This window comes from Neovison vison, chromosome 7, assembly GCF_020171115.1.
Source record: "Neovison vison isolate M4711 chromosome 7, ASM_NN_V1, whole genome shotgun sequence".
NCBI lineage: Eukaryota > Metazoa > Chordata > Mammalia > Carnivora > Mustelidae > Neogale > Neogale vison.
This window is the reverse complement of record NC_058097.1, coordinates 119,867,047-119,882,465: the sequence shown is the minus strand read 5'-3', so window position 1 is coordinate 119,882,465 and position 15,419 is coordinate 119,867,047. Positions and strand designations below refer to the sequence as shown.

The window sequence follows — 15,419 nt, the reverse complement described above, 5'->3', positions numbered from 1 at the left end:
TCTTAGAACTCTAGAGAGCAGGGAGAAAATAATCACATTTTCCCTGAATACTACATTTCACAGGAAAAATAATTAAATTTAAGAAGATTAATAGAAGAGGAGCATAAACAAACTATATGCATTATTGGTTCCTGGGTGAAAGTCCATAGGGATTTTCAGTTACTCGTAAAAATATTTATTTAGTTATCCCTCTGTGTTGAGTCCAAGCTGTCGTAAATGATGAACGGAAAGATAAACTGAACATATGAATTTAATTTTTAAGAGAAAAATAGCTGATAAACACATGAGAAATGTTGGAACTCACTAATAACCAAGACATGCAAATTAAAATTATGAGATATTATTTTTCATGTTTTTTTATAAATAAAATCTTTTTTTCTTTTTTTTAAATATTTTTTTATTTTTTATAAACATATATTTTTATCCCCAGGGGTACAGGTCTGTGAATCGCCAGATTTACACACTTCACAGCACTCATCAAAGCACATACCCTCCCCAATGTCCATAACCCCACCCCCCTTCTCCCAACCCCCCTTCCCCCAGCAACCCTCAGTTTGTTTTGTGAGATTAAGAGTCACTTATGGTTTGTCAATGGAACAGAATAGAGAGCCCAGAAATAGACCCTCAACTCTATTTTTCATGTTTTAAAAGCTAATTCCTAGTAGTGGAGAGAAAGCAATGAAATACGAAATTTGATCCTTTTCTGCAAGGCATACAAAGGGGTTAAAACCTGACAGGCCATTTGTCATATCTACCCAGAACTCTAAAATTGTTCATTATGTTTTTTTTTTAATTGAGGTATAATTGACATAAAACATCATACTAGTTTCAGGTATACAGCATAATGATTTGATATTTATATATATTATGAAATGATCACCACAATAAGTCTAGTTAACATCCAGAAATATGGAATGCTTCATAAATTTGTGTGTCATCCTTGCACAGGAGCCATGTTGATCTCCTCTGTATTATTCCAATTTCATTAGATGTGCTGCCAAAGTGAGCACAAGTGCTCATTACTTTTGATCAGTACTTCTAATTATGGAAAATTTATCAGTTACAGATTTAATACATGAATGTTAATGATATAGAATTTTTTAAAAAAGAAATAGCTAATAATAAGGTCCATTATGGAAATGGGGAAATAGTTCAAATAAAGTCTAAAAGGAAATAGTTAAGTAATTCATAGCACACCCATATGATAGACTACTGTGTGCCACCCAAAGTCATTTTGAAAAGATTATTTAATAAGAAAGTGTTCATGGAACTCTTTTAATAGGCTATAAAAAGTTATGTAGAGTATAATTTCAATTATTAATCATACAATGAAGTTTTTACACACATATATACATGCACCAATACAGAAGGCTAGAATAAATATCCTTTAAAATTGTCATTTTCACACAAGGGAGGTATGAATACTTTCTATAGTCTTAATTTTCTCTATTTTCTAAAATTTCTTTCAGAGAGAGAATTAATGTACAACAAATCTGGCTAGTAAGGATTTCAATTCACATTTTTTCCAGGCCTTCCATAACCTGTATCCAATAAGCCCCTCCAATCTTGCCTTTCACAAAGTTGAACATAAAACTGGCCAACTCCATTTTCTCACTGCCCACAAATCATGCTCTGCCTTCCAAACCAAGCTTTGCTCAAGTCACATTTCATGTGTACACTCAAGGTGACAAAATTAGCTGAGCAACATTAAAGTTGGAACCTTAATGAACTCAATCTTCTGCTTAGAATCATGTAGAAAAAGGATACCCCAATAGTCAAAAGTAATCACAACCCCTACATCCTATGGTGAGCACTGTGAATTGTGTAAGACCAATGAATCACAGACCTGTACCCCTGAAACAAATAATACATTATGTGTTAATTTTTTAAAAGCACATATCGAAAGGATACCCAGTTCATCACCCACAACCAAACTGCTCAAAGTCCATTGTGCAGCCTTTATTTTTCCCTTACACCCTTCTGCCATGTACACACAAGTGTTCTCACCTTCTTCTAATCTTCTTTAAGATTCAGTGGTCCTCTTTGCTTTATCCTCTGTTACATCACATCTTTTTCTCTAACCAGTCTGGCTAGAGACTCCAGACTCACTCCACATCTGTAAAGAAAGAATAACAAGCCTTGTCTTACACATATCATAAATATCCCAAAACTGTATTGTACATGTTGTGACTATTGTATCTTCTTTTTTTATTCATGCAGTAGGTATTACTACTATATAACCACTACTCTGCAAGCACTATTTTACCCACAACTAGGGAAGTATTTATACTTCATTAATCCCTCTCTCTGCCTTCCTGAATGGAGTCTATCATTAATTCTATTTTACCTTCATATTATATCTTATATCATCCACAGTTTTCTTCTGTCCATTGGCAAAAATCTAACCCAGGCATCCATGTTCTCTGAAGTAACTCCTAACTCCTCCTCCCATCCACTTTTGCCTCCTCTACCTTATTACCCACATAGAAGCCAATCATTTTCTTTTAAAAGTTCATCAAAAACAGTCAATTCTAATCCCAGAATGTCCAATGGTATCATTAACAAACATGATAGGTCCAGTTATTAGGGTAACACACAGATAATGAAGCTCACACATGATGGCATAAGACTACAAGATGGAAACTAGAACCTATGAAAGGCATGTTTATTTGCCATAGAACTCTGTAAGTCTGTGCATGTGTGAGAGAGAGAAGTCTGCTGAAAAGTATGCTGATATACACAGCTACATTTTCCTCATTGGATGTGTGAGGTACAGCAGATACCTATCAAAGGAACTCTTTGAATACACTGAAATTGACAAATTACTTCTTCAACTTTACAAAAGATATTAGGACACATTTACATTGTTATTCCCACGGATGACTACACTAGTAAAATCTGTAAACCAAGCAAACACTCTATGAATTAAATACCTTAACAGCTTCTTATTGTATTTAGAATAAAATCTTTGATCCTTACCATTGACCTACAAGTCTGTGCATGGCCCCTTCCTATCTCCCCAGCCAATACCTCTGTGGCTTATTATGCTTACACTGACTTTTTTCTTTGCTCTTTCAGCTCTTCCCACATTTGTAGAGTGCCATTCCATTGCTCTATTCCACCTGAGCAATTTTCACAGAGGTTCAATCATGCTGATGCACGTATATCAAACTGATGTTAGGGTGTGACAGGAGTGTATGTGGAGCTGAGGTGCTTGCTAAGATACTCCCAATAGGATAGGAAGGATTCGGCTACTGTAATGAGCTCAATCTATTAGCACTTCTCATTGAAATACAAAAGTGATTCTGAGGATACGATAGATCCATTACTCGCATTCGTTTCATTCCAATCCCATGGACTGGGAGATTTGTGATTTAAAGACAGTTGCGTAAAATCATTAAATGCTTTTTCTCTTCTGGGAAATTGGTCCACTATATAAAGAAAAATAAGTTGGATCCCTACTGTTAGTCACTTGTTCAATATCTGTTTCCTTCTTCTTTGGTGATTAAACTTTTATTTTATTTTGAGTGTCACTGTGTCTGGTTAAATTCTTGCTTCTGCTTTCCTCCTAAAATTTTACAGTGTCCATTGACAGGCATACTTATGGCTAATGACACATATGCAAGACATTCCTGGGAAAGATTATGTTTTCTGGGAAAAAAGAATGGATGTAAATGATAAGGCCTATTCCCTTCCCCATTTCCTCCTTTGGATGTGGACATAATGTCTAAACCTCCAGCAGCCATCTGGTAACTATGCAAAGATAAACATGAAGCAAAGATCAAAAGGCTCACAGTGACACTATCCTGACACCATTAAGCTACAAAACCAACTTTTTCAGATATTTATTTCTAGTTCTACGTGGCCCTTCCCCAATTATTTATGAGACAAACAAATATGTTTGTGAAGTCTGGATAGCTCTTACGTTTTGGTGTTCAAGGACGTACTGCTAGTTATGTGACCTCATGGTCCAGGAAAGCCAGAAAGTCTTGAAGTTGCAAAACCATGTGGTGGTTTGTAGTGGGGCAAAGGAGAATATCTATTTCCTTATTATGTTTCATGTTAAGTATAAAATGGTGATTGTGACACTTTTCTGAAACCCTTGTTTTCAAATAAACAGCAATTACAGGGAACACAGTGTCCAGCTGAAGACAAACTTATTGAATTCTGGAAGCTGAGACTTCAGCAGAAGCACATAATTGAAGGAGGTTTTAGTTTACTCCTCTCAGTCCATGATAGATCAACTGATTGAATATAATCAATAACAATATCAACATCCTAAATAACATAAAGAATAGGATATATCTAGATGATATTTATTAAACTTTTTATTCTGAAAAGACATAATTTGTTTTTCAAGTGTCAATGGAACAGGCATACAGATTGGCTCTGAGTCATAGGTTGTGTGAGGGTTTTAAATAAAAATTAACTGTACAGTTTCATTAAAAATTCTATAGGTACTCTGTCCAAAATGGCAGGCTAACTAGACACAGGTGATTATTTAAATTGAAATGAGTTAGTGAGTTAAAATTAAATATAATTTCAAAATTGTGTTCTTCAGTCATAGTGGCCACATTAGAGAGCACAGATACAGAACTATTTCATCACTGCAGAAAATTCCCTTGAACAGGGTCACTTTAAGAATGGAGACACAGCTGTATGGCTGGACATCCCTCAGTATGTAGCATATATAATGGAATTGATTGCTACTAGAAAGTAGCATGAATGAAGAGATTTTTATCAAAGTTACACACTATTGTATCTCTAATATCAAGACAGTTGCTTAGGCATACATGGTGATCAACAAATAATTGCTTGGTGAACTCAGAGCTCTCAATTCAATTATGTATAACAGGCACTATGTTTTATTCTCAAAATTTCTTGTACTTTTCTTGGCCTTGAACACTCAATCTGCTTAGAGCACATGTCTCATTTTCTTTCCATTCTATTCCTGCTTAAATTTTAGTCCAGTGTAATGACTTCTATACTCTCATTAAAATGGAATAGCTCAGTCATTTCCCTCCTATAGGGTTCTTCCCTATTGTGTTTCTCTCCTTTGTGTCTCCTTTCCTAGTCACATGGAACTCTTTACTTATGATACATCTGGTCACCAAATATGTGGAAATTTGTCCTCCACAACTATCAATTCGATTTAAGTCAATTCTGACACTACCAGGAGACACTATCAGATTCCCATGGGTTAAGAGCTCAGACCCACAAGACTGCCCCCAGCCCCCATCCTCACACATTTCAGATGCCAGACACACATTCAGGTTACCAACTATACTTCTATAGATTGGAGGATATACTGGCTATAGACTGGAGGATGGAAACACCTCCTCCTTGGGTTTTATTAATTTGCTGGATTGCCTCACAGAACTCAGAGAAATGCTTACTTACAATTATCAGTTCATTAAAGGATATGATCCAGGATCCAGATAAATAGCCAGATGAAAAGGAACAAAAGGAACTCCCCAGTTAGGGAGGAGTTTCTGTCTCGGCGGAGATGGGGCCTATCACCCTTCCAGTAAATTGATGTGATCACCAACCTGGAAGCTCCTCCAACACCATACTTTTGAGATCTATGGAGGCTTCATCCTGCAAGCTTGACCAATTACTAACTCCATTTCTAGCCTCTCTGCCTCTCCGGAGTGGGAGTGGGGCAGAGCTGAAAATTCCAAGCTTCTAATCATGGCTTGGTCTTTCCGGTGACAAGCCCCCATCCAGGTGACATCCAGCACCCGTGTGGAGTCAGCTCATCAGAACACAAGATGCCCCTAGTGCTCTTATCACTCAGGAATTTACAAGAGTTTTTAGCCGCCCCATGTCAAGAGTAGGGTCAAAGACAAATTTTGAAACAAGAGATGTTCCTAGTGTCCTTATCCTCGTTTCAGGAGCTCTGTGCCAGGAATCAGGGGGCAGGAATCAATACATATATTTTCTATTATCCCATTCACTTACTAAAATCTCAGTCTCATTCAGAAAAATATTCTGTCAAATTCAAATATTATCTTTATAGTTGCCGTGGAGTTTCTCTCCAGTCTCCAGGTAGGACACTCACTCTTGCCCACTCTCTCCTTCCCTCCCCTTCCCCCTCTCCCTCTCTTTCTACAAGCTTCTCTCCCTCTTCCTCCTTTCCTCCTTCTCTCTTCTCCCTCCCCACTCTCTCCCTCCCCATTCTCCCTCCATACCCCTTACCGTTAGTTCTCAGTCTTCACCTTCCCAGCAATAAGGAAACTCCGGGTGCCTCCCTCTGACCTGTCTTGTTCAGGAGAGGAGGCAACAGCAGGAAAGAGAAGGGATATTGACTATGTAACTATATAAATGTCATTCCACTAAGAGTAGGCAGGACTCCTCCAGTCTAGATCTGCTTCTCCTACTACTTGTGGCATTTATTATCAAGGTGACCTTATTTTATGAGGTTGAACTGTTTTCCTGGGGCCTCAGCTACACCCCTTCCATCCTAGAGGAGATTCTGTGTCCTCCTCCTGAGCTCTGCCAGAGAGATAATCACTGATGTCACTCTGGCTATTCTTAATAACTGTTATTTCTGCTTCATATTTCCAATATCTTTATTTCTTTGAAAATACTTTTTATACTTATCATAAATACTTGTTTGTTCCATTCCACCAATTATTCCTCTTAAAATAGGTACCACATTGTGCATTTCCTTTTTAATTCTTATATAACTCAGATGTTTGATTGTTTTTGTGAACTCATATTCCTTTGACAACTTTTTTGGATGCTCAGAACAAGATAGTGAACTTGGATATATAATTTGATATTGTTGACATATATAGGATATTTAAAACCATGGAAATGGATGAGATCACCTAGGGAGAAAGTATTTAGAGTGAGATAAGATGAGGATTATGCTAGACCTTAAAGGAATTCTAATATTTAAGGTTAAGGGGAAAGTAGAGAAATCAGCAAAGACTACTAAGAGCCAGTGGGGTAAAAAGCAACACAGAGAGGTTATAGTGTTACAGACCCAAGAATGGTTCAGTAAGGAGGGAATGGGTATTTGTGTCAAATTCTTGTCAAGTCTGTTTCAAGCAAGATGAAAAGTGAAAAACCTGACTTTGCACACAAAAAGCAATGTTTTTACTCAATCCTTTGGATCTCATGAAGTCTGTGGAAACATTCATGTTACTGTTAGATGGCACAGTTATGGACATGAAACAGCAAGAAGCTATGCTTTTCATCTTGCCACTATAGAGTAAATTCACTTATTCCACAGCCACCTCATTCCCCAAGTTCAGGAGGGACTGTCAGGCTGTCTACAAAAGAAGCAAAATGTGCCAGGGCCTTTCACTCACAAAGGAAAGTAGGAAATTTTGTGTAGAGCTCAGGAAAGATTTGGTTGCCTTCTTGGCAGGCTAGCCCTCAGAAGCAGGGAAACAGCCTCCTCCCAGGAAATGTGTTACATCCCCAGCCACCACCTCACCATCAGGAACTAGACAGAACAAACAAAACAATCCAGGAGGTTCCAAACTGTGTTCTGTTAGGTTTTTAGGGTACTCTCCATATTCAATTTTTGATTCAAGTTATCAATAGACAGGAGATGAATGGATGGGTGGATGGACGGATGGATGTATAGATACAAAGATAGGTATCTGTCTATATTTAAGAAAGGACCATGATATTACTCAGCTATCAGAAAGTATGAATACCTACATTTGCATCGACATGGATGGAACTGGAAGGGATTATGCTACGTGAAATAAGTCAAGCAGAGAAAGACAATTATCATATGGTTTCACTCATATGTAGAACATAAGGAATAGCATGGAGGACAACAGGGGAAGGGAATGAAAACTGAGTGGGAAGAAATCAGAGAGGGAGACAAACCATGAGAGACTCTCGACTCTGGGAAACAAACCAAGGGTTACAGAAGGGAGAGGGTTGGGGGGAATAGAATAAGCAGGTGATGGGTATTAAGGAGGGCAAGTTGTGATGAGCACTGGGTGTTACACAAAACAAATGAATTGTCGAAAACTACTTCAAAAACTGATGATGCAGAGCACCTGGGTGGCTCAGTGGGCTGAGCCTCTGCCTTCAGCTCGGGTCATGATCTCAGGGTCCTGGGATCAAGCCCCATGTCGGGTTCTCTGCTTGGCGGGGAGCCTGCTTCCCTCTCTCTCTGCCTTCCTCTCTGCATATTTGTGATCTCTGTCTGTCAAATAAATAAATAACATCTTTTAAAAAACCTGAAGATGTACTCTATATTGGCTAATTGAACATAATAGTTAAAAATTAAAAATTAAAAAAAAGACCACGTACATACAACTATATTTTATGCCAGTTTTTAATGCATAGGAGACAAATAAATGCATTAACTTGCCGAATGATACTAATTAGGTTTTGTACAGACCTCAGTGGAAAGTGTTCCTACCATTTCAAACTGCAAGATGAACTATTTAAAAGTATGTATATCATTTGAACTACCTATCTTTGTGATTCAGGGATTTGTTGATAGAAGAGTGAATAGGTCACTTGGGCAAAAAGGTAAATATTATGCATAAATGCTGATGTATAATAATTAAAGTACCCTTATTTTTCTAATTGAACTTTGTTAAGTATTGCTCAATTTAAAAATAGAAGATGGTTTATAATAACAAAATACAACTTCTGTCTATTTTTTTTCTTTTCCATTGGGGTCCTTTTCTTATCTTTTATTTGTTGTTGTTATTGTTTTACATTTTTACTGAAATGAAACAAACATACAGAAAGATCATAAATCTTAAGCTTGATGACATGTCATAAAAAGAACACATTCATGTAACCATCCCTAGAACAAAAATAGAACATTAACAGCATTTCAGAAGTCCTTCATCCAACTATTAATCACTTGTCCCTTCCTCCACACCAAAGTTAAATGCTATTCTGACTTGCTAATCTGACATCATAAATTCATAGTGCTTATTTTTAAACTTCATATAAATGAAAATAATACAGAATGAAACATTATGAGACTGTATTCTTTTGACAGCATTGTATGTATAAGGTTTCTATGTTTTGTTCTGTATAATAATATTTTATTCATTTTCAGACTATTTAGACTTGTAGTACATGAGTATACCAAATTTATCTATTTCACTCTTCATGGACATTTTGGCTTTCTCTATTTTTTTATTATTGTAAGGGCAATTTTTTTTTTTTTTTTTTTTTTAGTATATGTGCTGCCGAAGCGAGCACTGTAAGGGCAATTTTGATCATTCTTTAGATGTATTATTATACATAAGAAATTTGTGTTTATAAAGTATACAGATATTTAACTTGAGTGCATAATGACAATTTTTCAAAGTGGTTGTATGGGCTACCCAAAGCCAGCTATAGATTCAGTAAAATCCCTATCAAAATTCCTATGGCATTTTTCACATAAACAGAAAAAAAATCCTAAAATCCATGTGAAACCACAAAAGACTCTAAATAGCCAAAACAATCTTGAGAAAAGAACAAAGCTGGAGGCATCATGCTTTCTTATTTCAAATTTTATTACACAGCTATAATAAAACAGTATGGTACTGGCATAAAAATATACACACAGACCAATGGAACAGAATCAAGAGCCCAGAAATCAACCCACACCTACAGAGTCAACTAATATTAGACAAGAGAGCCAAGAATACTCAATGGGGAAGGATAGTCACTTTCAGAAATGGTGCCAAAAAAACTGGATATTTGTATGCAAAAGAATAAAATTGGACCTCTATTTTATTCTTTTGCATACAAATATCCAGTTTTTTTGGCACCATTTCTGAAAGTGACTATCCTTCCCCATTGAGTATTCTTGGCTCTCTTGTCTAATATTAGTTGACTCTGAATAAAATTGGACCTCTATCGGGACGCCTGGGTGGCTCAGTTGGTTGGACGACTGCCTTCGGCTCAGGTCATGATCCTGGAGTCCCGGGATCGAGTCCCGCATCAGGCTCCCAGCTCCATGGGGAGTCTGCTTCGCTCTCTGGCCTTCTCCTTGCTCATGCTCTCTCTCACTGTCTCTCTCTCAAATAAATAAATAAAATCTTAAAAAAAAAAAATTGGACCTCTATTTTACACCACTCAACAAAAATTAACTTGAAATGGATTAAAGACTTAAATGAAGACCCGAAACCATATAACTCTTAGAAGAAAACACAGGGAAAAGCTCCTTGGCGTTAGTCTTCACAACATTTTTTGGATGTGATACCAAAAGCACAAGCAAGCAACAAAAGCAAAAATAAAGAAGTTGGACTACATCAAAGTAGAAAGCTTCTGCACAGCAAAAGAAACAATCAATACAATGAAGAGGCAACTTACAGAATGGGAGAAAAATATTTACAAACTATATATCTATAAGGGTTGATATCAAAATATGTAAGAAACTCATATGCCTCAATAACAAAAAAAAATCTGATTTTGAAATGGGCACAGGACCTGAACAGACATTTTTTTTCCCAAAGACGTACAAATGGCCAACACGTACATGAAAAGATTCTCAGCATCGCTAATCATCAGGGAAATGCAAAACCACAGTAAGATATCATCTCAGGGGGCGCCTGGGTGGCTCAGTGGGTTAAAGCCTCTGCCTTCGGCTCAGGTCATGATCCCAGAGTCCTGGGATCGAGCCCCACATCGGGCTCTCTGCTCAGCAGGGAGCCTGCTTCCTCCTCTCTCTCTCTGCCTGCCTCTCTGCCTACTTGTGATCTCTGTCTGTCAAATAAATAAATAAAATCTTTAAAAAAAAAAAGATATCATCTCAGCTAGTAGAATGGCTATTGTCAAGAAACAAAATAATACATGCTGGTAGAGAAAAGGAAAACAAAATAATACATGCTGGTGGAGAAAAGGAAACACTTACGCATTGCTAGTGGGAATGTAAATTGGTCCGGCCACTATGGAAAACGTATGCGAGCTCCTCAAAAATTTAAAAATAGAATTACCGTATGATTCAGCAATAATACTTCTGTGTGTGTGTATACAAAGAAAATAAAACCACTATCTCAAAGAGATGTCTGTACCCCCATGTTTATCATATTCACAACAGCTATGACGTGAAAACAATCTAAGTGCCTACTAATGGATGACTGGATAAAGAAAATATGATATATACATGTATATATAAAATCATATACACATTATGATTTTAATTTTCATTTCTCTGATGACTAATTAGTTGAAGCTTCTTTTCATATGTTTTAGTGACCACTTGTTAAGTACCTGGTGAAGACTATTGACCGCTTTTCTATTGGACATCTGGCTCCTTTTTATTGGTTTCTAGGAGTTTTATAGAGACAGAGATATAGAGTCCAGATATGAGTTCTTTTTTGGTTACTGTATTTTTCATATACCTTCTATTCTATGGCTTACCTTTTTACTCTCTTATTGGTGTCTTTTGATGACCAGTAGTCCCTAATTTTACTGTAGTCCAACTTACCAAATATTTCCTCTAAAATAAATTATTTTTGTGCCCTTTAAAAAAACCTTTGCCTATCCCAGGGAAAAAGATAATTATCCCATGTTATCCTCTCAAAGCCTATTACATTACCTTTTGCATTTATATCTAAAATTTACCTAAAATCAATTTTTGTGTGTGGTGTGAGATAGACTTTTATTTTAGGTTTTTTTTTTTCTTTTGTGGGGAGGGTATGGGGAGAGGATAAAAATATTCCCAAACTCCCAAACTCTTACAAGCGTTTGAAAATCACATGACTATAATATATATCATCATTTAATGGGTGCCAAAGTGAAATCCAAAAAGATGAAGTGATTTTTCTAGAGTCACGTATCTTTGACTAGACCCTGGTAGCTATTGACCCAACTTTTAATTTTAAATCTCTTCTCCCTCCTCTTTTCTCTTTTCTGTCTTCTTCAACGGCTGGTGTCCTAATATTTTCCCACTACTTCTCTGCTTAAAAATATTCTGTATTTGTGTGAGATATCAATGGTCATAGCTTAGTGTTATCATTCCCATAAGTATCTACATTTCATACAATCATTAAGTGAAAAAGTCTAAGGTAGACTTTTAAGAAGTCATTGTTATGTGTGGAAGAATTAGGCAGGGGTAACAAGATTTTGAAAGGTCTTTCCTTTCAACTAATAATTACTGATCTAATAATTAGCGAGCACTCACTATGTATCAAAAACTACACTAAGCTCCATAAAAATTTATCTCATTTAATTAAGGCAATACTCCTGTGAGGTGGACACCCATGCCTTCCTGACCCTAAAAGTGAGTACCTCTGTAAATTTCATGTTGTAGTTGCCTCTCTTACTTCACCCTGGTTCTGACCCTTGGCCAGAGAAACATGAATACTATGAACAAAAACAATATCCTACTTTCCACATTTCCTCAGAGTCTGTGTACAATTTAGGTTCTACCAACTGGATCACTTGAATGATACTTAGAAGATGGAAGTGAGCAGAGGTCATCTTTCTGTTGCTGTTTTTGCTGACAGTTGAAGCCCTGAACACATGAGAATCAAGATGCAGTAATGGCATCCAAATGTGGCAACTGTGAGTATCAAGAGGTATTTGTGACAAAGACAGTAGCTTTCTGATCTCTGGATTGCAGCTCTAGTATTGTGTCCTTGAGCTCAATGATTTCAACCTTTGACTCTATTGATGCAGCAATTCCAATTATTTTGAAGCACCTAATTTTCCATATTAAGTAGTCCCCTTCCGCTTAAGATACCCAGAGTGGTTTCTGTTTTATGCATTGAACTCTGACAACAACAATGGATTTAAAAACGACACCAGTGTTTTATTTTTTTGCTTTGCCCTAATAGACTCATCAAATCCAGTATCTAGAGAGAGTCAAGCCTTCCCCATCTGGAACTCACTCTGTTATCATGAGCCAAGATAGCTATGGAGTGAGGGGCCAGGTGCTACACACGCCCAGGCAGCAAGAGCTGGCACGTGCGTAGCTCTTTTCATTAAAAGCAGCTCTGGGGAAAGATGCCATTCTCTTGCTCTAAGATAACCCTGGAAACTATTCATTTTGCTATCATCACCAGTGCTACACATGCTTTCCCAAACTACCAATCTTCAGCTTGCTTGCTTGCTTGCTTGCTTGTTTTTTCTTTCTTTCTTTTTCAGGTTTCTTTCTTGGTCATGTTCCTGATCCTCCCAGGGTCAGCTCCCAACGCTCCCTACTCCTCTGTACTTGACCCTAAATGTCCCCCATAACTCTACTTCCCGAGCATTCATTCATTTCTTCTATAACACCCAACTCTGCATTTCCTACCCTTTATCATGCCAACCTTCATGTTGAGGCAGAATACTTCCTATTGCTATTTTTGACTTGAAAAGAAAAATCACTAGAAATGTGTAGTAAGTAACAAAGCAGTGATGTTTTTGGCAGGACTTTGGCCTTCTCTCAGCAGGATAATTTTTTCCCTGAAAGGCAGTTTAATCATAACCTTAATGATGTCTCCCCACTGCTTAATATGGTGCTGCTCTTGTCTCCAGAGTGAGGCGCAGTGTGGGCACGTAAGCACCCTAGGGCTCCTACATGTTTGAGTTGTCAAGCTCAGCTCTTGGAAAGCTGTTAATTTCCTCTGAGGTGATTTGAGTATGATTAAGTTAAGCAGCCACCAGGTGGACATTGGAGCCTTAGTTAAGCCATTTTAATCTCAGTAGCTAGATTCCCTATAGACATGATAAAATGGAGAAAGGATATAGTTTGATTTCCAATTAATTTTGTTTTAAAAAATAAACAAAAAAGAAAGAATAGTAGTTTAGCATACTACTTAACAAGAATTAAAATAGAGTAGTGTAAAGTGTTTAACCAATATTTATGGAGTATCTACTATATGACAAATATCCCTCTTGAATCAGGAATGGGGCAAAGAACATGACAAATCAAGCACCTGACTTCATAGAGCTTACAGCCTGGGTGGGGCAACAAATAAAAATACACATCAACCCTATATCACATTATGACATATAGTGATATATTATGATATAATGATACATATTATGATGTAGTATAATATATATAGTATATACTCAAGCACACCTACCTATAAAGATAGATTAAATCACAATAATAATCACCTAGATATTACTGACCCTCCCCCCACTCCACCAATCTAGCCATGAAGGACTACATTCCTCTATAGCATCTCCTCTCTTTTCAACCCCAAAGCATTTCTGGAACTGTTTAGGACATATCTTACATATGCTTATAAATAAGTCTTATCAGCAATTTCAGTCAGTTACTGTGTGGTTCATACCAGCAACATTAATGTTTATTCTGAGTACCCATCACCTACCAGATACCATTGTCTCTGCCACACATATCTGCTTTCATCATCTCCTATTTATGGTCAAACACACATTTATTAAACACTTACTTTGGTCCAGCAGGCAATAAGACAGTTATGTCTTTATCCTCATAGAGCTTATAAACTTGCAGTGAAGAAAGACAAAGAAAAGAAATATAATTGTGAATAAGTATGGCTGAAGGAGAAGTATGAAGTACCATGGGATCACTTAGAAAAAGAATGGATTTTTAAAAATATTTTATTTATTTATTTCACAGAGAGAGAGACTCAGTGAGAGAGGGAACACAAGCAGGGAGACTGGGAGAGGGAGAAGCAGGATTCCCGCTGAGCAGGGAGCCTGATGTGGGACTCCAACCCAGGGCCATGGGATCATGACTGAGTCAAAGGCAGCCACTTAAACAATTGAGTCACACAGGAGCCCCTCTACTCCCATTTTAGAATAGATTTTGTCATAGTGATACTGAAGCCATGCCTCTAGTGCTTCCATGTCATGAAGAATTTTAAGTGGAATAGCTTTCTGTTTTTATTTCTGCACACTCACTCCTCTTTCAAGGACCCAGTGCAGGAATTGGGGACATGGAGAGTGTGCCTTGTGCTTTCTAAAAACCCAAGTGGCAGTCACTACATTGTTCTCAGAATTATTCTCCTTTCAGACCCTGAGACTCCCTTTCACAATAGGTCGAGTTTATAGGCCAGATTCCCTTTCCTTAAGGATGAGCACCCTCCTGGAAATCCCTAGAGTTTCTCACTCCGAGCTATATCTGGTCGATTCTTGACCAGTTTGCCAAACATCAAATGACTCTTCTGAACTCAGAATATCCTAAGACTTCTACCATACATATTAAAGGAAAATGCAATTAAAGCAAAATTTTTTAAAAAATAGAAATAATTATCCACTTAATTTATCAATCATTGCTTAATCTACCCCTGGTTTTCCCTGCTGATTTGAGCTGAATAATTTGTTCAGCTCAGCTAAATTTGTGTACTTCTGTGAAAGCCCCTCTGTGGAGAGATGAACAATTTTTCAGTTTCAGCATTTTTATCAGTTTTGTCTCTGCCATCTTTCTTCCACCGAGCCTTCAATTGTCCTGACAAGAGTGTACAGTTTTAAAAGGCTTTTGTTAAGGATGCTTGCCTAAGTGCTCTGAGACC

At 37.2% G+C, this 15,419-nt stretch overlaps 1 non-coding gene across 1 annotated transcript; it reads right to left on the bottom strand.

Annotated features, from left to right (window-relative positions):
* Positions 1-903: 903 nt before the first annotated feature.
* Positions 904-1,010, bottom strand: LOC122914787. The gene has a single exon (XR_006385865.1). It is a non-coding gene; the product is annotated as a U6 spliceosomal RNA (small nuclear RNA).
* Positions 1,011-15,419: the final 14,409 nt, after the last annotated feature.